We start from the raw sequence: 24037 nt of genomic DNA on the forward strand, positions 1-24037 counted from the left end.
GGTTTTTTATATATATATATATGTATATATATACACACACACACAAAAGTATTTGTCAGTTTTTATGTGCTCACATACAGAAATCTTTTTTTTTTTTAATTTTTTTTAAAGATTTATTTATACAAACACTGGGTACAGTCAGAAGTGCGGGAGGGTGAGAGAATTCACCAGAGCGGGGAGCAGAACAGACAGACTGACGAAATACACTGCTGAGAGGAGCAGCGGGTGCAGCAGAAGAGGTCTGTGCACCATCTGGAACCCTCACCGGCCAGCCGGGGATCGAACCGGCGCTGCAGAGGCTGCAGGCAGCTTCACAACCCAGCGCTCAACCACTGGGCCACAGGGGAGGCCCAGAAATCTCTTATCGCTTCCGGGTTTTGTCATATTTAGGAAAGTTTACTCTTCTCACAAAATATAAAGAAATTTACTTTTTTTCTCTCTAGAATTGGTGGTAATTTGTAGAAAATGGAATAATAAAAATTTTTCTTCACATTTTTCTGTATTTTTGCAATTCTAGGTTTAGAATCAGTGAAAAATAAAGTGATTAATAAAATAATGAGCTTCATATCTGAGTTACTTGTATTGTATCTTGTATAATTAACACATAATCACTGTGATCACTAAATATTTTAATTCAATAAACTTTAAAATCTGAAAGTATTTCCAAGAGTTACACATGATAATTACAATTTTAATGAACTGACTGTACTGAAAGTTTTTTAAGAGATACCTTTCAATCAAGCATTTTTTTGAGAGTCTATAATTCCAAATACAGAATGATAACCAGATAATGTGTAGTCTATTTTTAATTAGATCTGTTCCTTAATCATATAGCAGAATAATTTTGAAAAAGACTGAAGGACTGAATGTAAATAACAAACCAATTCTAGAGAGAAAAAAGTATATTTCTTTATATTTCGGGAGAAGAGTAAACTTTCCTAAATATGACAAAACCCGGAAGCAATAAGAGATTTCTATATGTGAGCACATAAAAACTGAGAAAATACTTTTGCTAGCAACAAAAACATCATCCAGCAACTTTAAAGACAAATGACAAACTGGAAAAATATACTGGCAACCTATAAATGCTTATATCCCCACTGTACTAAAAAGAAAGCTATAGATACAAATAGGAGGAGGAAGAAGGGAACCAACATTCTGAGAGAAAAATGGTGGAAAAAAATATTAACAGGTTATAGCGAAAAATTGTATGACCTCCCCCCCAAAACATGGTCAACCTTAGCCATAGAGGAAGGCAAATAAAACTTCATTAAACCATTCTTCACCAATCACATGAATAAAAAGTATAGCTGACATCATACTCTTTTGGTAGATGTGTGGGAAAACAGGACACTGATACATGCTAGTGATTACCAAAGGCACAGTTTTTAGTTGAGGAGAATTTAGTAACATTCTGCAATGCCACATAAGTTACCCTCCTTTACTCTTCAGTCTTGCATCTAGAACTCTCTCCCCAAAATAAGGTGATAGCAAGATGAAATAAAGTAAGCATAAAACTAATCATTGAGACAAGATATGGAAGGCAAACTAAATGTCTACCCAAAACGAACCGGTTAAATAAACCAAGGTATACCACAACCTATTTAGATTATATGTCCCATTGTCTCATAAGTAAACAGTAGTATTATCATTGTATTTTGAAGATATTATTGAAACGTTATAAGATAAAGCAAACAAGTGTGCTAATGTTTAGGAAATGTTATGAATGAATTGTTTGATCATCCATTTATTCATAAAAAAACTATGTATTTCGTAAAATAGGTGTGGAAGGGCAAAGTTATTGAAAAATGAACAGTTATTACTTAATCTCAGAGATACCACCATGAAATGATAAATCAGATAAATGAGAATATATACTGGTTGAGTGGTTACACACAATTTGTCAGGATTAGGTGGATAGCAGGAAATACTGCGGGGAACACTGTATCTGAAAATGAAAAATAACAGATTTAAAAATCTGGATGACCACCAATGCCTAAACAAAGAGAACATAGAGAATCATCTTTTGCAAGAATTAGTAAGTCTGCAAAAGCTTTGGCGTAGAATGGATGTAAAAATACAGCTTGTTAGGGTATTAAAAAGAAAAAAAGTTGAAAGTGAGAATGTAAGATTTGAGAAATAATGTGTGGTGATTCTCAAATTCTAATCCTAGAGAAAAATAGGACTTCAATCAGCTGGAGATGCCCTCCTCCTAAATAAAAAAAAAATTATATTCTTTTGAAATTCTAGAAAATTCCTACCCTGACAGATTTCCTTCGAGAAGCTACTCCACCCTCAATTTAGAAAGACTAATCAACATACACTGCCTTGCATTGTTAGAGCTAAGAGAAAGAACTACTTCTAGGAATTTGAATCTTGAGTGAAATGAACAATACTCAACCACACACATACACACACACACACAAAAGGGTGATACTAACTCATTTACACTTCAGTATCCTAAAGAAATTATCTGTTAATTTCAGCTACCTAAAGCTCCAGAGCTGCTACGGCTACTGCCCCTTCTGTCACCCGCAGAAGAACCTTCATTTTTAAAATTGGAAAACTTTCCATCTTATTAGACAAAATTCTCCAATACATTTTTGTTTGCTGCACTTAAGTGTCAGTTTTTTGCATGTAACCAAAGAATTCTAACATAAAAGAAAACCCACTACCAGCATATTTTGCAGTAATAAAATTGCTCCTAGCTCCTATGATGATTCCATAGAGTTAGGTAATGCCCCCTGTGTGCTTTGCCCTCTGAACAAATCAGAAGTGCAAAGGGATCCAAGAGCACTTCTCATTTAGAATAAAAAGGTGAAAAATTTATACTGATCATAATCTATACCCATGGCCAGGCTTCAAAAAAGCAAAAAGTGGTTTTTGTGCACACAATATAACTTAGGCTGTGTGGCTATGAATACTTACCACTGAGGAGGGAGTCGGGAAACAAGATTTGGAGCCTGTGCTCCTAAGGTCAAACCACCATGAAGGAGAGACCATCTGTCACCAAGTAACCACAAAAACTACTGCCTGATACACTATAAAATGCCAAGCTGAGAGAGAACTGGACAGCGGACAATAATGTTTCACAACACTGTTTCACATTTGCTATTTAAAAATGCATTCCTTTATCCTAAAACATATACAATGTTGTAAGCCAATGTAACCTTAATAAAAAGAAAATCAAAACCTTCATTCCTTTATCAGAGGTATGTTTATCCCTTGACAAGCCAAAAAAAAAAAAAAAAAAAAAAAAAAGCTATACTCTTCTTCTAGATTCCATAAAAGAAAATGATTCCTCTAACATGGAAGAAAAAAAAGTAAACTAAACTTGTCGACTTCAACAAAGACAAGCTAACTTGATATTTACAAAAATAAGTTATTAATCAAAGTTCATAAGCATAACCCCAAATTTAAAAGCACTTACATGTCTGAGTATCTACAGGTGTCTTTAAGTGTCACATATTTAACAATATATTTAAACTTAAATGATACTCCTTCATCGCCAAATTTAATTTCTTTTCAGCATTTTATATCTCAGTGAATGGCTCTCTACTTAGTGGCCAAGTGTTGTCCTTGCCACTTCCTTTTCTTGTTTTCAGCCATACCTATCTTTTCCGAAGACCTAAAATTCTAATAGAACTGCCATCTGCCATCCACTTCTCATTTTACCCCTCTAGCAGTTCAAGTGAGAGCTGCTTAACTGAATTACTGCAGTGCCTTTACAACCTTGAATTACAAATATGCCTTTCCTCATACCCATGTAATGTTTCCCATACTACAGTCAAAATGGTACTTTGAAAACACAAAGCTACTGCCATCATTCCACTGCTTCAATGGCTTCCCAATGTTCTATGCCAAACACTAAAATCCTTGGCTAGCTCCAATAACCATGAATAATTCTCTTCATTGTTAAGGCTAATCTCTACCCAATCTTTTCACCTCATTACTGACATACACTTAATTCTATAAACTATGCTCTATTTGCTTTATTTTCTTCAAGATTGATTTTAAAAGCAATAATTTGGTTTTCTAATCCTAGACCAGAAACTGCAAATTGAAATCTGACTTAATAAAGCAGCCTTACTCTTTTGGTTTAAAACATTTCACAGAATTTGAAAGGAAGACTTGTTAAGGTGTCAAAACAAGTTTTCTCTATAGTGATAAAGTTCATCCACTGATTTGGATATGGGATCACACACAATGCAAATAAAGTAACAAGTAAGTAAGGAAATGTTGGCAATAAAGAAAGTACATAGGGCCTCCCCAGTGGCGCAGCGGTTGTGCTGGGTTGCGAAGCTGCCCGCAGCCTCTGCAGCACCGGTTGGATTCCCGGCTACTCCCCGGACTCCGGAGGAGGGTCCCACATGGCACGCAGACCTCTCCTGCCGCCCGCTGCTCCCCTCAGCAGTGTACTTCCGCCCTTCTGCCTGCTCTGCTCCCCGCTCTGGCTCTGGTGAATTCTCTCACCCTCCCGTGCTTCTGACTGTACCCAGTGCTTGTATAAATAAATAAATAAATCTTTAAAAAAAAAGAAAAAGAAAAAGAAAGTACATATATTCTGAAAATAACTATAATCAGTTACACAAACTTTAAATCCCTACCAACTTGTACTATACAAAAATGGAATTATAAACAACCAGTTAATCATGAGTTGGGAAGCAAAGTGAAAATGCTGATAAAAAACTTACCAAATGTCACACAAGTTTCAAGTGTCTTTATATCACGGTGCATTTTTCAGCAGGGAGCAAGATGCTTAAGAGCATGAAGTGACGTGGTGACTTTCCTCAATAGAAACTCAATACAGATGAAACTTCTACTCATTGTTTTCCAAATAGAACAATTTTATCATGTTAAATTCTAGAATAACATTAAGCCAACGGAAATTCATGAACCCATTCCTCCTTCAAGAAACATCCAAAACCCCATTCATTCGATATTTACCGAGAGCCTGGATTTCAACACGAGTTGCAGATACAATGACAAACAAAAAACCATTAAGTTTTTGAGATAACATTCCTTTGACAGAAAATGCCATTTATCAAATCTTCATAAAAATAAACAGGAACACCTGTCGTATTTGTCATAAAGGAAAGATTCACAATGTCTGCAAGCATGTAATAGGGCATCTGAAATAATCTACACTACCCATGGTCAGAAAAGCCTTTTCTGAGGAAATGTTCAAACTAACACCTACAAGATAACTAAATGTTAAACAGGCAAAGGAAGAATAATACCAGGAAGAGGAAACAATATGTACAATGGCCCTGAGGTAGGAAAAACCATGATGCAAAAATGAAAAGGAAGACTGGTACGAAGTAATGCCAGAAAAGAAAGGGACAGCTAAAACTACTTGAAGACTTATAACACAGATTAATAACTGTGGCTCTTAATTCTAAGAGCAATGGAAAGACCCTGATGAATTGGTAATATATGCAAAATAGAAACTGAAGCTCATTCATGCTTGATGCCCTCCATCTTCTTAAGCATTTGAAGCACACTAGCTGCAATGTAAAGAACAGATTGAGGAACAGTATGAGTGATGCTGAGTAGCTCAATTAGGAGACTATTACATAATCCAGTAAGATATAAAAGTACTTTGGATCAGAAGAATGATAATAATGTGGAAATAAGAATCTCCAGAAATGTTAGGAAGTAAATTCAATAAGCATTCATGTTGTCTGGATATTGGAAGTGAAGGAGTGGGAAATAAGAGGCAAGAATGGTAACTAAGATTATCATCTTAGTAACTAGGATTACCATCCACTCAAGTAATGAGTCATTTACTAAAAGAGAAAGCACTACATAAGGACCTGAAACACCAGGAATGACAAAGAGCCATCAAGAAATGCATACAAGGATTCGTCAAGTAGCACTGAGGATCTATACATATATTACAAAGCATCAATAACAACAAATTTTAACTACTATTTATTCACATATAAAGAATGGAAAGAATGGAAAATGTATGTATACATTAAATGTATATATAATGAGCTTAAGAATTATTCACTCATTTCATAAACACTTTCGAGCAACAATTATGTGCCAAGGACCCTAGTCTCAGTACTGTGGATATAGTGGAAGGCAAGATGTGGTTCCTAACTTCAGATCCTTATATTCAAAGAAAGTTATCAAAGTAAACAAACAATATACCTCTAAATCATAAACCAGTTACCGCAAAAAAAAAAAAAAAAAAAAAAAACTAGAAGAAAAAAATCTTGGAGATCTTCCTGAGACAGTAAACTTTGTACTGAACTCTAAATTATGAGAAGTCAGTCTTCTAAGGGAAAGTAGAACGGTCTAGGCAAACAAAATGAATAGGCAAAGGTCACAACGTAGAGAGCAGGGCCTCCATGGTGGCGCAACGGGTTAAGTCGCAGCTCTAGGAAGCTATCCACAGCCACTGCAGTACAAGTTCGATCCCCAGCCAGGGAGCTGACCCACAGGGTGGGTGCAGCAGACCTTTCCTTTCTCGCCTGCCGCTCCCCTCAGTCGATCTGCCTGTTCTGCTCCCCACTCTGACTCTGATGATTCCTCTCACCCCCTGCACCTCTGGCTTGTACCCTAGTTCTTGTATGCATAAATAAGTAAATCTTAAAAAAAAAAAAAAGGAAGTGGAGAACATTAACATGTCTGTAGAAAAACAGAAAAAGTCAGTGAAACAGAACTGTACTCTTCTCACCAGCAAATCACCATTACAAATAATTTTACTCATGTGTTTTGATTACATTTGTCATTAACAAACTTAAGGAAATCTGATTTATCTCTTTACATAAATACTTACATCACTTCTTTGATTTTGTCCACTGGCCTGCAATATTTACTATCTGGGCCTTTACCAAAAACATTCTGCTAATGCCTGATTTAAAGCACTACACTTGAACATTTTTGAAATCAATGAAGATTAGAAAAGGCAATAATGATTAAAAAAAACACACTATGTTAATATTATACTGATTCTTCTACATTAATTACTTTTGTTCATACCTACATTAAAAACAGATTCACACTTAAGTTTGCAAGAGTTAGCTCAGATAAGCAACACTGGTTTTGGAAATTAGCTTCTGCTATAGACTTGATAAAATTAACATTGATAAAACTTGGTAAAATCAACAGACCTGAGTTAAAATTAACATTACAAAACAGAGCTTATATCTGAAAACTCACTGTGTAAAAAATAGGTTGCTTATTTTTATAGATAAGCACCAAAAATCAATATGATATATGAGAAGTCTAAATAAAAATAGTACTTTTTCACTGTAAACCAAATACAAATGTTAGCATACTTATTCTAAATGAACCAACGGAGACCTCAAGCACATTTTTTTTTTTTAGTGAAATTTGTGCAATCATGGAAGGAAGGGACTACATGGGGATGGGGGGATATGCAATTATATGCATACAAGAGAAAATACTCATACGTCTCAATTTGTACTTTAATTATATTTCTTTTGTGCTCATTTTGACTGTATTCTAAATCTCAAGTACTTTGATACTTAAATTGTAAATTTTTATAGCATTAAAATTATTGAATTGGGACGGTGGGATTTAAGCCACCTTCTTAATTTGATTAAGAATCTGGAAAAACATGGCCTCCCATGGTGGTGCAGCGGTTGAGCGCTGGGCTGAGAAGCTGCCCGCAGACTCTGCAGTGCCGGTTTGATCCCCGGCCACCGGCGAGGGTCCCACATGGCACGAGAGACTTCTCCTGCTATACCCGCTGCTCTCCTCAGCAGTGTATTTCATCAGTCTGCCTGTTCTGTTCCCCGCTCTGGCTCTGGTGAATTCTCTCACCCTCACAAGCTTCTGACTGTACCCAGTGCTTGTATGAATAAATAATCTTTAAAAAAAAAAAATCTGGAAAAACAAGATAGATAGAAATAAGTGATTCCCACAATCCAGTAGGAAATTCATGACCTTATCGCCTCTTCTAAATCAACAAAACAAACATGGCTAACCAGACTTACACTTTTGACCTCTAAGCAGGTTATCTACCATTGCCTACCTTCTGTTACAGACATCTACATTATGAATTTTAAATTCAAAGAGCTACTTCGTTCACTAGCACCTTTAACAAATCAAAAAGAAATTAAATTTTAGTCCTAAAGCTGAACCACTGATTTGCCTATCTTAAGAAATGATACATCACTTCCATGTGGAGAGGAAATGGTTAGAAAAATCAATAAGGAAAAGAAATCACAATGGCAAATGATAACAAAGTCTGTCTAAGTAGTGACCAAGGATGAAGGTTCCCTGATCTTGCATTAGGACTTTCTTAATTGAAGAGAAACAATTATCATGGCATCTTATACTAATAACATAAAATATTCCAAGGATGTCATTTAATGTGCTCATTTGCAACCATATCATTATACTATGATTCCCATCTAGTTTCTTTTCACAGAGAACGTGTATGTAATAGAAACAGGATCTGGGCATCAAATTAATTAAATATGATTAAATCAACTATATTGGAATTGATGAATTGCATTTAGCATTCCAAGTGCTAGCCCTTATAAGTTCCAATCTCTCCTGGTATACTATTACTTAGTTTCTCCATCTTTCTATGACCTACTGCAAATTATTATGGAAATGCTGCCCTATGAAGTGACTTAGGATCCACACAGCTGATCTTTCCTGGGAACCTTCTGCAATGCTGTTCATCTCCAGCATTTATCCTTTGATCTGTTACATCAACAAAGACAATGAAAATTCTTTCTATACTTCAAAAAGAGATGTTACAACTATGGATTGGTCTTAAGTGATCCACAAAAGGGTACCAACTTAAATATTAATGTAAATACTACTAGTTTGGGGCCTCCCTGCTGGAGCAGGGGTTAAGTCTCAGGGCTGTCAAACTACTGCCAGCCACTGTGGCATGAGTTCAATCCCCAAACAGGGCGCTGACCCACATGGCACAGCAGACCTCACCTGTTTCACCAACTACTCCCCTCAGCAGTGTATTTCAGTAGATCGGCTTGTTCTGCTCCCCACTGTCTCTGGTGAACCTTCTCACCTCTCCCAACCTTTGGCCTACACCAGTGTTCTTGTACACTATAAATCTTAAAAGAAAAATTACTACTATAGGGCCTCCCCGGTGGCGCAGCGGTTGAGCACTGGGCTGCGAAGCTGCCCACAGGCTCTGCAGCCGGTTCGATCCCCAGCCGCCGCCGCCGGGCGAGGGTCCCACATGGCACGCAGACCTCTCCTGCCGCCCGCTGCTCCCCTCAGCAGTGTACTTCATCAGTCTGCCTGCTCTGCTTTCCCCTCTGGCTCTGGTGATTTCTCTCACCCTCGAGTGCTTCTGGCTGTACCCAGTGCTTGTATAAATAAATAAAATAAATCTTTAAAAAAAAAGAAAAATTACTACTAAAATGCCATGCTAAAACACATTTTATAGGGCCTCCCCTGGTGGCACAGAAGTTGAGAGCTCTGCAATGCCAGTTCGATCCCCGGCCGCCGGCAAGGGTCCCACATGGCGTGACAGACCTCTTCTGCCACGCCCGCTGCTCTCCTCAGCTGTGTATTTCATCAGTCTGTCTGTTCTGTTCCCTGCTCTGGCTCTGGTGAATTCTCTCACCCTCCTGCGCTTCTGACTGTACCCAGTGCTTGTATAAATAAATAAATAAATCTTTTTTAAAAAAAACATTTTATAAATTCTTCTGTACCTTGACTATTTTTTTACTGATGTAATTTACATATTTCAAAAATACTAATAATGACTCAAAGTTTAGAAATAAATCAAAAGCATATTCTAAGTTTCCCAAAAATCGGCAACTACCAATTTTAGAAAGTATTGAAACAATTATATAATTATATGTTTTTCTTATATCTATGTCTACAAATCTCTATTTGTGTTATAGCTATATTTGCATAATTATATTCATAGTTAATCCAGATAAAGAAAATGCTGGCAATATCACTGAATTTAAATATTTAAGCTTTTAAAGTTACTTCTCCTGTTAAGGTAACTTTTGTAGGGAAAAAAATGTAATGATATATACTAAAGTTCTTGATGATTTATAACGTACCCACAAATTTACTATTAGAATGGCTAAGTATTATATTATGACTATGCATGATAAAAATCAATAATTCCTAACACTGAAAATTTTCGTTAGTCTTTCAAGAAAAATTATAATTATTTAATCATATCAGAAAATGAGTAGTTGGAAGTTTTTTAAAATAAAGAAAACTAGAAGTTTCCTACATGAAGATTTTAGTTTTCTTTAAAATTCTTCCAAAAGGTCAGAGATGCTTAATTTTACTTCTCAAATTTAGTATATTAAAACATACAAGGAATGTGATTCCTAAATGTTTATATAACACATAAGAGAAATGACAGAAAGGTACTTCAAGAAGACTGAACATTTATCTAAAAATACATATTTAGAGAAATGATTGCAAAGATTAATAATGTCCAGAATTCACAACCTAAAAAATGATAAAATACTGAACCATTTTCTGACTGAAATTGCAATTTGTAAAATGTTAAATTGACTTGATTTCAAAAATTAATTGCTTGGTCTTGCATATTTACATATGCCAAAATCTAAATATAAACAAGTGCTTCTCTCAATGACAACATAAAATGTGACCAGTTCAACAGTGAATTACCTGAATTCTACAGCATTTTGTTTCCAATTAAAACAAAATGAAAATCTTAAAATGCTTTAATTCCTTAGCATTTCAAATGAATAGATCTTCAAGTTGTTCACAGCAAAGCACCATTCTGAAATTTCAAATAAGCACTTAGTTTCTAAATAGATTTGTCCAGACCAGAACAAGTAAGAGTTTAAAAACAGATATTTAAAATAAACGTGGGAACAGTCACTCACAGAGGAACATGAGAAGCAGGAAAGACAAGAAGAACAACACTAAAAGAAACATCCATCAAGAAAAAGACCTGGAAAAGAAACCAAAACTTAGAATTAAAGATCAAATGAGGATTTTTTAGGGGGGTGGGGGGAGGGAAGGGATGAACTAACTTGACAATCCATGAATATTAAGATTAAAATACTAAAACAATTTAGAAAGTAAAACTGCAAAGTAGAATTTATACAGAAGATAAGAGATTTATCGAAGATTTACATCAATTTATGAAGACCTAACAATCAGCCAGCAACAACCAACAGACTAGTATCCATCAGAGAAATACAATGAATACCCAAGTATAGCATGTTATTACATACATTAGGGTTTTTTTCCCACATGAATGGATTTAAATCATCTGTTATGAAATTAAATACTGAACTGCTATCCTTTTTCCTCAAAGTGATAAAGAGAAGTAATAAAATAAAAGCATATAATATGTGTTTACAACATCTGTAGCTAGTCTAAAAATATAACGAGTTAAAATTTAAGTGATGAAATACACTCAACATTGTGATATTAATTGTTTTAAAATTAATTGGGATAGAGTTGTGCTGATGAAAATAAATAGAAACTGGAATAAAAAGCTGCACAGTATTATGTCCAAGAAAGATTTAAGGAAAACTAAAATTTGCTTTTGTGCACAGCTGTAACACAGAGCAATACACATGGAACTACAGAGAAGTAACTATAATTAAAGAAAATATATGTAGTCAAACAGAAATTTCATAGTATAAACTTTTATTATGCTTTTAACAAAATGCCATTATATTTCCAAGTTAGTTTCTACTTTCTCCTGGTCTTACAAAGATCAATATTAATAGAATTTGAAACAAGGTAATACTAACATTACCAAAAATTATACAATGGTTTCTAGATTACTTCTGATATATGCACCAATGGTGTCCCTATGCTTCTTTCAAAAGCAAGTCCTAAGACCTTTTATATTACTTACATGGCCATTGGTGGATTTAACTTTAAAGAGTATATTACAAGTATTAATACGTCTCTAATATATTTTTGATAAACCAATAATTACTCTTAAATGAAACGGAAATTAATGGAGTTTAATGTACAAACTTACACCAAAATTATTGTTATGCAACGGATTCGCAATCTCAGTAAGATATACAAATTGAAAGCTATATTATAAAAATAACATTTATTTCATGTGCATTAAGGTTCCCTGGCATGTATTAATGTACCCTATTGCTATAATTCATTTTTCTTAAAGAACATTAACATCAAAATGCTGATTATGCTGACAAAATATTAAAGTAAAATGAGATTTTAACATTTCTCACGACAAATGTAACAATTTAAGGAGATTAATACCCACCCATCTAAGTGTTCACTCTAAACACTAAGCAACTGAAATAAAATGGTGTTACTGTAGTACTCATTATAAAAGTTTACAAACTATTTTGTGTTTAATATAAAAATAATTCTGTAGTAACTGCAATTTAGTCTATGTTACAATCAAACAGCACTGGGAAAAAAAAACACATGATAAACAAAGTATATCTGTATATATATATACCTCAAAACCCAGAGGAAGTTACAATAATACCATGGTTCAGATTGAGAAAACCAAAACCATACTGCTGCAACAAATAGGGCAACAAATCATAACAGAAGGTTCTCTTATATCCCTGTTATGAAGGCATGGTGCAAATCTTTAACAAGCACAACATTATCAATAAAAAACCCAAAAAGCAAATGGGACCCAAGGGAAGGAGGTAGGACAGTCATACATAGATAAAATAGATTTCCAACTAAAAAAGGTAACAAGAGACAGGAGGAACACTATATAATGATTAAAGGAATACATAACACTAACTAATGCATACTCACCAAACAAAGAAGCACCAAAATATGTAAGGCAATTACTATCAAATCTGAAAACAGACAAGGGAAAAACGCATTCATGATGGGGGACTTTAACATCCACTCTCACCAAAGCACAGATCAAGTAAACAGAAAATAAGTAAGGACACAGTAGCCTTAAACAAAGAATTAGAACATGTGGACATTTATAGGGCATTGTACCCCAAACATTGAATACACATTTTTCTCATGCGCACATGAGACAGTCTCCAGGTCTGACCACACACTGGGTCACAAGACATTATCAACAAATTCACTAAGACTGAAATCATGCCAAGCATCTTTTCTGACCTTAAAGGTATCAAGCTAGAAAATCAATCACTGAAACAGGGGAAACCACTAACACATAGAAACTGACCAACATACTACTGAAAGACTGTTGTATTAATGAGGAAAACATCGAAGAAATCAAGAAATTCGTTCAGACAAATGACAGGACACAACCTTTCAAAACATAAAGAACATGGCAAAAGCACATCAAGAAACAGCAAGGAGTTCAATTACATAACCTTATATCTCACCGCAAGGAAACAGAAAAAAAACAAAACCAAAGCCTGTAAAAGAAAATAATAAAAATTTATTGTATTTATTAGTTTGGAGAAATAAATGAAATAGGAATCCAGAGTCATGACGAAAAAAAGGGAGACAACTCAAACAGGATCAGAAACAAAAAGAAGTTATAACAGACATTGCAGAAATTTAGAGGAGAGGATATTTATATGCTAGTAAATTCAGTAACCTAGAAGATACGGGTAAATTTTGGGAATTACACAACCATCTAAGACTAAATAGGACAGAAATAGAAAATGTGAACAGATTAAGCACAAGCAAGGAAACACAAACAGTAACCAAAACTTCCCCCCCAAAAAAAACAAAAGTCCACAATCACTTTCACATCTGACTTCTACCAAAGTTTCAAAGATGAGCTAGTAATACCTATGCTGCTCAAACTCTTTCAAAATATTGACAAAGGCAAATACTTTCAAACGTATCTGATGAGGTCAATAATACCATAATACCAAAATAGGGCAAAGAAAACAACAGAAAAACCGCAGACCAATTTTCTGAATCCAACAGTGCATTAAAAGGATTATGCCAAGGGGCTGCTGTCAGCAGCCACTGCAGCATGAGTTCAATCCCCAGCCAGGTAGCTAACCCACACAGCACAACAAACCTCTCCTGTCTCACCCACTGCTTCCCTCGGCAGTGTATTTTAGTCAGCCCGCCTGTTCTCCTCGCTCTGTCTCTGGTGAATTTTCTCACCCCCTACCTCTGGCCTACACCCAGCTCTTATATGTGTAATAAAAAATAAATCGTATTAAAAAAAGGATTATGCCAGGGACACAGGGTGGTTCAACATCTGGAAATCAACCAATGTAATTTACCGTGTCAGTAAAAGATAAAAACCGTATGATTATAACAATGAATACAGAGAGAGAACATTCAAAAAATTCAACATCTATTAATAATGAAAACTCTTGAAAAACAGAATGGAACATATCTCAAAATACACCGAAGGGCATAAATTACAAATCCAGAGCTAATATCATTCTCAATGGTGAAAAACTGAAAGTCTTTCCACTAAGATCTAGTACAAGACAAGGATATCCACTTTCACCGCTACTGTTTAACACAGTATTGGAAGTCCTAGCTAGAGCAATTAGGCAAGAAAAGGATTTAAAAAAAAATACAAATTGGCAAAGTAGTAGTAGCACTATCATTTGCAAAAGATATGATAATATTCATCATTTGCAAATGATATGATAATATAAATAACCCTAAAGATATCACTGAGAAACTTAACAGTAATTACAAATCAGTTCAGCAAAGTGACACATTACAAAATCAATACCAAAAAAATAAGACATTGTTAAAATAAACAAACAGAGAAATGGAAAGATATTGGATTGAAATGGATTCAAAGGATTAACATTGTCAAAATGGTCATCCGACCCAAAGCAATGAAATCCCTATTGAAGTTTCAATGGCATTCTTCATGGAACCACAAAAGAACCTGAAAATCAAAGCAATCCTAACAAAAAAAAAAAAAAAAATAGGAAGAGTAGGCCTCCCCAGTGGCGCAGCGGTTGAGCACTGGGTTGCGAAGCTGCCCGCGGCCTCTGCGGCGCTGGTTCGATCCCCGGCTGCTCCCTGGCCACGGGAGGAGGGTCCTGCATGGCACACAGACCTCTCCTGCCGCCCGTTGCTCCCCTCAGCAGTGTACTTCGGTCCTTCTGCCTGCTCTGCTCCCCAATCTGGCTCTGGTGTTCTCTCACCCTCCCGCGCTTCTGACTGTACCCAGTGCTTGTATAAATAAATAAATCTTTAAAAAAAAAAAAAGAGGGAGAGTAGTGGTGTCACACTTTCAGAGCTCAAACTGTACTACAAAGCTATAATAATTAGAACAATTGAACCTGGAACAAAAATACACACACAGACCAATAGAAGTGAGAGCCCAGAAATAAACTCATACAGATATGAACAGTTAATTAAAGACAGAAAGAGTCAAGAATAAACTCTAGGGTAAGGAAAGTCTCTTCAATAAGGAGTGCTGGGAAAAACAGGACAGCTGCATACAAAAGAAATAAATTAGACAACTATCTCACATCATACAAAAATCAAAACAGATAAAAAAATTGATGTTAAGAGCTGAAGTCAGGAAATGCATAGAAGAAAATACAGGCGAAACACTCCATGACATATGCTTCAGAGATTTGTTTCTCTATCTCTAGCAGCAAGGAAAACAAAACAAAATATCAACAACTGGGACTACATCAGACTAAAAAGTTTCTGTACAATGAAAGAAACCATCACTATAAAAGACCCTAGTGAATGGGAGAAAATATCTGTACACCATACATTTGAACAAGAGGCTGATATCAAAAATCTAAAAAGAACTCATCAACTCAACCAAAAGAAAATAACCCAATCAAAAAACATATAAAAGAGCTAAATAGACACTTCCCCAAAAAAGATAAACAGATGGCCAATACTAACATGAAAAAAAATCACTTATTAAAAGGAAAAGCAAATCAAAACCACAACGAGATACCACACAGACCTTTAAGAATGGCCCATATCAAAAAGACCAGAAACAAGTGCTAGTGAGAATGCAGAGATAAAAAAGAAAAACAAAACACTCAGACTGTTGTTGGGAATGTAGACTTGCCCAGAACCTATGGAAAACAGCATTGACATTTCTCAAATGATTAGAAGTGGATCTGCCATATGACCTAGCAATTCTACTCCTAGGTACTTACTGTAAGAATACAAAATTACTAATTCAAAGAAACATGTATGGGCATTTACAATAGCACTATTTGTACAGAAACATGTACATGTTTACAGTAGCACTATTTACAAGAGCCTAGCTATGGAAACAACCTAAGTGCCCAAATAGAGATGAGAAAACCAGAAAGCAGTGGTATATATACAAAATGGAATACTACTCAGCTATACAGAAATAAATTCTTACAATTTACAGCAACATGGATAGAGCTGCAGGGGATGACGCTAAGTGAAGTAAGTCAGGAGAAAGACAAACACCAGATGTACCAGATGGTATAACTTACATGTGTAATGTAGAAAAATCAAAGGGTCAGATAAAGTCAAAAACCTTAGAAAACTGACAATAGAACTGAAGTTATGGGACTACATGGTTGGGGGAGGTACTGGAAAACCAAGTGGGAAAGATGCACAGAGGACTATGGTAGAGGACTATAGGTGTTTTGTAGTGGGTGTGGTGTGGTAACAACACTTGAGGGAGGAGATTCTCTATCTCTAACGTACAAACAACATGTAAACCAAGGCTACCACAATAAAATAATCAAAAAAAAAATTACTAGGGGAAAACTATCAAAAGGAAGTAAGTGGTGTTTTCAGTACAGAGAAAAATAAATTGCATATTCAAATTATTGCAGGAATCTTAGGCAAGTTCATCAAAATGCAGATAAAATTCACTGTACAAAATCATAACATGTTAACATTTAAAGATTACTTCAGGTAAAAGTGGTAAAAGTATAAAAATAATTTGAGAGCTTTAAACATATAATAGGTTCCTGGCCTCCCTGGTGGTGCAAGGGGTTAAATCTCAGCACTATAAAGCTATCGCCAGCCACTGCAGCACTGAGTTCAATGCCCAGCCAGGGAGATAACCCACATGGCGCAGCAAACCAATCCTGTCTTGCCTGCTGCTCCCCTCAGCAGTGCAGTTCAGTAGATCTGCCTATTCTGTCTATCTATCTCCCCACTCTGTCTTTGGTGAATCCTCTCACCGCCCCCCACCCCCCACAACTCTGGCCTACACCCCAGTTCTTGCATCCATAAATAAAAATAAATCTTAAACTAAATAAAAAATAAATATATAATAGATTCCTGGAATATAAAAAAGGCAAGTTTTGAAAATTATTTCAAGTGCAATATAATATTCTCAGAATAGTATGCCAATCTACATAAGGAACACAGAAAATTATGATTTATAAAAATAATACTCCAACTCATAATTCTGTGATCACATATAAAAATTCCAGCACTTTATATAATTTTTGGATCAAAGTGAAGAATTCAAATCTAAAACAATTACACTTCTTTCTATATATGAACTCCAACAGGTAAAAGAAAATGCCCAATCTCACTAAGTAAGTTTATATAACTTCTTTGAAGTAATTCTCTCTGATAGGATAAAGAACGTTACTATAAGATAAACATATACAGCTGTAGCAAAAATATCCCCAATTACTGCAGAGGAAAAGGTTATCATGATATTGATTAAACTTCGAGTGAAAATTCTATCAGTAAGTAATATTAAACATATCAATGAAGTGATAGCTGCCTGTAAGTCGAGACTACATCTAAAATTATAAATTCATAATGTGAAGTGGTCACTTTGTGTTAAGTATTTTATACATAGTTGTCTCTCTTAATCCTTGATAACACTATGATGCAAATTATATTATCTTTATTATAAAATAAAAGCAAGACCACTAATAGAAAGATTAAGTAAGTCTCGGATTCTGGGATTCTAAGGCTGGGATTCAAAGACAAGACTGACTTCAAAGCCTTAAATTTGTGTTGTTTCCAACCAAGGAACTACTTTTTCAGCAAACTACTAGCACTGCCTTAATTTATAGCAGGGATTTTACACTGAAAAATCAAAAGGGTCCAAGCAGGTATTATAAATAAATAAAGGCGGCCAGGTGACAGACAACAGTGTAGTGAGGCCTGTGGTGACAGAAAGAAAATACCATATCTACAAAAGGTAACCTCTGTTAAGATCATTGGGCTGATGTTATTTTAGACTGAGGACCCAGTACCTAGTTATGTCAAACAGCTTTTCAACAGAAGCTAGAAATCCAGACTGTTTATGTGACATACGCTTAGTTTTAAGTATTGGTGAGTAAAATGTTTAATATGTTAACATTAAAGATTACTTCATGTAATCTTTATTTTTTCTTTTTTTCCTCATGTAATCCTTAAAAAAAGAGTGAATAAATGTCTAATAAAACATATATGGCCCACATTTAAATTAATGCAATGAATGATTTCAAAGGTATTCAGAGAAGCTTATGCCAAAGGTGTGCAGAGGCACATATGCTGTCAATGCCCTGGCACGTATAAATACAGACAGGCTGCCTCTATGATGAAGTTTCCTACAGGCATCCTTAAAAATCTACACAGTAACCAGTCCTCTTTTATATCCTTTTTACATGCCATGCTCTTCCTAAAAGGGCTTACTCCTACTTTCTGTTCACTGTTTTTAAAATGTGCTTTCCTGTCATCTCCAACTGAATTCCTATTCAAACTTCAGATCTTATGTCAAGTATTTATTACCTTTGCAATGAATTACAAGTATTACTTCTAACTCCTAAAAACAATTGCCCAATTTTAGGTTCTCATGGCATGAAGTATCTCTCTACATTTGCCACGTTCATAATTTTATATTTGATTGGCTAACTAACGTGCATCTTCCCCAAAAGACCATGAAGTCCATGAGAACATAGGTATTTTGTTCATCTTTGATGCCCTAGCACTTAGCAAATTGCAAGGCACACAGCAAGGACTCAGCAAGTATATGCTGAAGAAGAGGAAGGAAGGAAAGGAGTCTAAATAAACGAAGTTCTTAAGTTAATTAACTGTCTCCATCTTCTGCTAGCCTGGATTCTGGAGCTAACTCCAGAACATTACTACTACCAGAGCACTACCATAACCCTTCAAGCAGTCATAAACAAGCTAATCAACAACCACATGAAAACGAAGGAAGCTTTATAAAACAGAGGGAAGGAGAAGGAGGTTAATACATATACTCTCCTGCTTAAAAAAAAAAAAAAATAACCTTATGGAAACACAGTTTCTAAAGCTTTCTGAAAAGTGAAAGCTGATGGTAATATTTTATATTACAGATACTGGAAATCCATGCAAATTTGCTTACTATCAAGAAAATGATTCTCTCCAAATTACACTTAAACGTGTAAGATATTGTAAGTTTGAAGTCAATTCAAACAAGCATCTTAATGGAAAGTTATTGCTCTGTACAATTTCAGAGTATAAAATGCCTCAAAATTGAAGACAGCAAGGTAATCAGAATCAATGATATTCAGTAAGAATAAATAATATTCTTGACATTCAATGATAATAATAGTCAATGATAGTAAGAATAAATAAAGGAGGATGTGATCTTTTCACCTAAACAAGCTAGACTGGGAGAATAAAATAAAGTAGTTCTCAACTCAATTACCCAATCCTTGTAAGCCCATTAGTGACATGTGATGCTATCTTCTTCTTCCCTCTCCTGTGGAAACACACATAGGCTGCTTGTCACTACTCAACAAAGAAAGGTCTTCAGAATCTCCTTTTGTTTACTATCCCATGAAAAGGATTGCTAAGTGTCACTTGCCTAGTCTAAGACGGCTCCTTTCACTAAATGAATACATGAAAACATATTATGGTTTTCTCCTCACTGAATGGTATTTATTCCCAATTCAAACTCCTAAGATAGCTTTACTTAAACTATTTATACAACACTTAAGTCCAGTGTTCTTAACAAGAGGGGCAAACTTGGAATAAACAAGGTTGGGGAACAATGAATAGCCCTTCCACTTACTACTGAGTGTAAAAAATGATGAGATTCCTATACTACAATATCTGCTTCATCTACTATTCCTTTATATAGAACCCAAGTAGCACATTTTGGGGAAATACTCTCAACTCAGAGAAATCCTGTGGCAACTTTTCAACACTCAAATGTTGTGCCTCTGGAACCTTCACTGTGAAGTCTGTCTTTTGGCTTAAGTCAAAAGTTAACCAGAAACCAAACTACATACAAGCTTGCAACATTAAAGATACATAACTTCTGTTACTATAATAAATGTCAGTAAGCTAATATCTTCATGAAATAGTACCAAAATATCCTGGGCCTTAATTTCTATAAATGCCAATAACTCATGACACGAAAAATTATAAGAGGAACAATGAGAAGCAATCTCTTAGTGGGTGGCACCCATAGCCAAGTGGATGGTAGAAGGTGGGGCTTTCCAGAAACCACCCCTTGACATGAGTTAGGGATGCTGATGGGAAAGAAGGGCAGAGATGGTGCTTTGGCAGTGAAGCTGCTGAGGCTTTGGCACTTAAACTATTGGGGCTTCCTTAATAAAACCGTGGCCATCTGGGCAAGTAAAACTGCTGGTGAGGAGGAATGTCAGGAAAAGCCACCAGCTTGCCATGTGCAGCTTCAGCTTGGATCCTGGTCTCTGCTCAAGGGTAGCTATCTGGAGTAAGACAGATGCCATCTAGTCAAAAAACAGCCAATAATTATGATTTCTTGTGCTTGCTCGTGCATGTGCACGCTCACGCTCTCTCTCAGCTCTCCCTTTTCTCATTCCCTATGTAACTAAATCCTGTTACTGTTGTTTCTCCCAGTATATTTACTTTGACTCATACCCTGCAGTTATCATCACACAGGTAGACATCCACCAACAAGGTCACTCCCATTGCCTTAGTTTGTCCCATTTCAGTATTAACAAAACACATACTGCCCTCCTCCCAATAACACATCTAGGAAAAATTCACTTACATAAAAATTGGCTGGCCATCTGCATAAGTTAATTTAAAACATCATTCAATAGAACTCTGGAGTCTTAAACAACGTAAAGATATACAGATCAATACTAATGTAAATTGACCCCAACTTCAGTAACTATGCTTATCAACTAGGCATATCAAAACCCTGAAGAACACTGGTAGCAAAAATGAGCTAAACATAAATGAGAAAGGTAGTCACATAAAGCCTTTAACATACATTTTTAACTACTTTGAAAAAAGTCTGAATGGATATCTTAAAAGAAACTTAACTGGAGTATAAGGCAAAAAATTAGTGAAACTCACAAACTCACAAATAAGTAATTACCTAAAAGTGAAAAAAAGGAGACAAAAAGCCCAGAGACCACACAGATCTGGGCAAAATGGGACAGTCTTCTACCACAGAAAGTTCCAAAAATCAAAGAGTCCAGAGAACCACTCACACACCTGTCCTCCAAGAAGTGCCTGAACAGCTCTCCCTTGCTACCTGCCTCACAGTTGCTCCTGGAGTTGAGCAGCCTGGTCTGCTGTGGTCCAGTAGCCCAGGTCCCGGCCCAGGAAAAGTCAAGGTTCCAGAAAAAACACAAGGTCATGGGCTGGCCATGGATCCACGTCTTGCAGCAGGGGAGGAGTGGGAGTGACCCAAGCAAAGGAGAGAGACATGGGGAGCTGGGTGGTGGTAAGTGGGTGGATTATTGGTGGGAGGGCCACACCTTAAGGGGTACAATAACTATACAAAAATGCCCAAAGATGTAAGAAAATATATACATATGTTTTTTTTAAAAAAAAAGAATTTCTTTAGCACTTTGAAAAAAAAATTTAAATAAAAGACAAAAACCACTGAATTGGAAAAGTACATCTGAGATTCAAATAAAAATAAATATTAAAGGAACTTCAATGCTTTCAAGTTCAAGGCTCTTTATGTATTTTCTAACAGCTGCTAAAATAAATTGGGTTACGGCACAAAAATTCAAATTGGGTATTAAAATACGAGTACTAGCAATTTGAGAATTGTCTTGTATTTCTATACAATACCTTTTTGTGATTATTTCTATAAAATCACACACCATAATTTGTTTAAATTTACTTCTCTTCTAAGTCCATTTAGAAGCAAAATTTCTGATGAGGAAGCAGTCATAGCATTCTCACACTGTTAAATAAGAAGATATCCTGGGCCCTCCCTGGTGGCACAAGGTAAGGTTAAGAAGCAGCCCTATGAAGCTATGTGCAGCCACTGCAGCACCAGTTCAATCTCCAGCCAGGGGGGTGACCAACATGGCACAGCAGACCTCTCCAGTCTCGCCCACTGCTCCCCTCAGCAGTGTATTTCAATGGACCTGCCTGTCTCCCCACTCTGTCTCTGGTGAAGCCTCTCACCCCCACCCCGCCCCCCGCATCTCTGACCTATACCCCAGCTCTTGTATGCATAAATAAATCTTTAAAAAAAAAATAAGAAACCTATCCCTAGCTTTTAGTAAAACTTTTGTAAAAAGCATGACCATAAAAACTATCACAGATTTACTATTTATACAGAAGCTCTAATGAAACCAATTTCATGTAATTTCAGATGATACAAAAGTAAAAAAAATTCCAATAACCACAAAAAACTCATTGTGGTGGCTATCCTTATTTTGAAGTATAACAACTTCAGTTCCATAATAATTCAATAATAAGCAAGTTCTGCCCCCTTCCCCACAAAAAGGTCAGAAAATCAATTTTAAGAATTCAAGTTAAAGCTTACAGCTGTGATTTATATTTTGAAATAAGGAAGAATTAGGCAAATCTCATGGGGTATATCTAATCTCTTACCACTTTCCCTTCACTCAGCAAACTCTGGAGACATTAGCCTTCCTATTTCTCTCTTGGGCCTCAATTTAGACCCCTGCATTACCTTTCATAGAATGTTCTTCTACCAGTCTCTCTATTCAGCAGTCACCATCTCAGAAGCCTGACTACTCTTTCTGAAAAAGCTTTATCTATCTTATTCACAGCTATATTTCCAGCAATCAGAAGAAGTTCAGACACAAGTATTCAATGAACACTTGTTGAATAAATTAATGCCCATATATAATTTCAATAATACATAAAACAATATCATGACAACTTAAAAACAAATGTTATTAGATATCTAATAATGTCAATTTGACATCCAAGAGAAGATAAAAATGTCATTTTTTAATAATAGTCTTATTTAACTGCTATCTACTTTCAAAAATGAGTAAAGCATAGTAAGATCTCTTCTCTGAAAAATCACAGCCAATACATAATGGTGTCATATTGAATTCTAAAAGATCTGATGATTCACAAAGACAAAAGGAAGTTTGGCATTAGCGTTTTAAATATATATGACTGCTAATACATATGCGTGTTTGAAAGTCTGAAAGGTAAAATGCTATATAAAGATAAAATGCATATATATTCTGTAGGCTACACATACAGAATGAGTATATTATATAATACTAAAATGAGATTAACAGAAATCCTGCTATCTAAGTCCTATCACTGACTAAATAAAAAGTGTAATATGGCTTGATAAGAAAATCTAAAAATAGGGGCCTCCCTGGTGGTGCAGGCGGTTGAGCGCCGCGCTGTGACGCTGTCCGCAGCCTCTTCAGTGCCAGTTCAATCCCTGGAGGCTGCGGAACAACCCACATGGCGAGCAGACCTCTCCTGTCTTGCCCGCTGCTCCCCCCAGTAGTATATTTCGTCAGTATGCCTGTTCTGTTCTCCACTCTGTCTCTGGTGAATCCTCTCACCCTCCCGTGCATCTGGCCTGTACCCCAGTTCTTGTATAAATAAAATAAAATCTTAAAAAAAAAAAGAAAATCTAAAAATAACCATGATCTTCAAGGGAATAAAAAATAAAGTTTTCTGAAAGTGAACCAGTCTTGAAATTATGGATATCCAAGAATTTGGTTCTGTCAATTATACACTTTTTAAGTATTACATCAACCACCACAATCTATCATTTAAAAGAGCATGAGACATTACATTTTTAAAAACATACGGTATAATGGCAGAGAACTCTTGTAACTTATCTTAACTGGATATCAGTGGTTTAACCAGGCAGCATCCATCCTACATGCAAGTTAACCAAAACAGTTTTTATTTATACTTAATTCAGGTTTCTTTTTTTTTTTTTTAAAGACACCCGTGAAATAATCACCTCACAGATCTATCAGCACAACCAGTCATTCAG

At 35.7% G+C, this 24037-nt stretch overlaps 1 protein-coding gene across 1 annotated transcript in view; it reads right to left on the reverse strand.

The window, feature by feature from the left end:
- The window catches only part of CDC73 (cell division cycle 73), a gene marked incomplete at its 3' end in the record, with an annotated part of 96454 nt that overhangs the window by 41458 nt on the left and 30959 nt on the right, over positions 1–24037 (reverse strand). The gene's annotated exons all lie outside the window — the stretch shown is intronic.

The sequence above is a fragment of the Talpa europaea genome (assembly GCF_964194135.1).
Source record: "Talpa europaea genome assembly, chromosome: 10".
Taxonomy (NCBI): Eukaryota; Metazoa; Chordata; class Mammalia; order Eulipotyphla; family Talpidae; genus Talpa; species Talpa europaea.